Genomic DNA, 1738 nt, shown 5'->3' on the forward strand with positions numbered 1-1738 from the left:
ACCTTCGGTCCAATTATCTAGCATTTAATGATGACTCTTGCCCGAATCAAACTTTTTGATGCAAAAGGGTCGGCCATGGTTCAGTTCAGTTGCTCAGTCATGTCCAACTCCTTGCGACCCCATGGACTGTAGCACGTCAGGCTTCCCTGTCCATCACCAATTCTCAGAGCTTGCTCAAACTCATGTCCACTGAACTTGGTGATGCCATCCAACTATCTCATCCTCCATCATCCCCTTCTCCTCCTGCCTTCAATCTTTCCCAGCATCAGGGTCTTTTCTAATGAGTCAGTTCTTCACATCAGGTGGCCAAAGTATTGGAGTTTCAATTTCAGCATCAGTCCTTCCAATGAATATTCAGGACTGATTTCCTTTAGGATCGACTGGTTTGATCTTGCAGTCCAAGGGACTCTAAAGAGTCTTCTCCAACACCACAGTTCAAAAGCATCAGTTCTTCAGCCCTCAGTTTTCTTTATACTCCAACTCTCACATCCATACCTGACTACTGGAAAAAACATAGATTTGACTAGATGGAACTTTGTTGGCAAAGTAACGTCTCTGCTTTTTAATATGCTGTCTAGGTTGGTCATAGCTTTTCTTCCAAGGAGTAAGTGTCTTTCCATTTCATGGCTGCAGTCACCATCTGCAGCCATGGTTGGCAGGAGAGACTTGAGTTAACTGAAAAGGATTGAGGTGTTTCTGGCAAAGAAAACTATCCCCCAAAGGGTCAAAGTTAGAATTAAATGAATGAACATATAAACATTTTCGTTCTTTTCTGAAATTTCCCAATTATCTATCATGAACAAGTCTTACTTTATAAATAGGAAACAAGTTTGTTTCAAATGTAAAAATGTGTATGTATAGGAGAGGCAGCATTGCAAACCGGGAGAAAAGGGTGCCTGTTCTATCAAAGAAGGCCAGCCATACGGGGGGGAAATGAATTCCTCCTACCCTAGGGGGACTAAAGGGTGAAATGTGGAAACAAAACCTGAAAAACTACTAGAAGTGAACAGGTTCAAACGCCACAGAGAGGAAATTGGGCAACATTTAGTAAAGTTGCACATATGCATAACCCAGGTCAGGCGTCTGGGGAGAGCAGGTAGCTTCAGCCCCAGGGGAAACTGGCAACCGTAGGTGCAAAGAAACCACAGGTGCCATCCAAGGAGATGAGCACAGGAACGGAAACAAGCGCGTGTGCTCTGGCACGGGGCTGTTGACTTAAATGCCCGTCGTGATGAACCGATAGAGTGTGCTTGTGCAGTGCCGGAGCGCGGCAATAACGAAAGGAACGTAACGTGATGTGGGGCGGGGGACTCGTACAGGCCTGTTAAGATGCAGTTTGCGGGGAGGTGTGGATTTAAATGGAGGGATGGGGGCACGCGGGCCGGCTGGCCCCTCCACCTGCGCTCCAGAACCCGGAGACGGTCCCACCTTGGGTCTGGGTCGGCGCGGGAGCGCCAGCAAAGGTACCGCCGGTGGATCCTCTCGCTCGGCGGGCCTCCACCCGCGCAGGCGCGGCGAGGAGCTTCGCGGGCGGGGCGGGACGCCGCGGGGCCGGGGCGATCGGGGGCGTGGCCTGTTGTCCCCTGCTCGGAGGTCCTGTCCCCGCCTCGCTTAGCCAGCGGGGCCGGGCGACTCAGGACGGGGCGGGGCGATCAAGGGGTGGGGCCTGTCGCCGTCGCCTCTGAAGTCCAGCCCCGAGGGGCGGGGCCATCAGGGGGCGGGGCGAGACGCTGCATCT

The sequence above is a fragment of the Bubalus bubalis genome, chromosome 5, assembly GCF_019923935.1.
Source record: "Bubalus bubalis isolate 160015118507 breed Murrah chromosome 5, NDDB_SH_1, whole genome shotgun sequence".
NCBI lineage: Eukaryota > Metazoa > Chordata > Mammalia > Artiodactyla > Bovidae > Bubalus > Bubalus bubalis.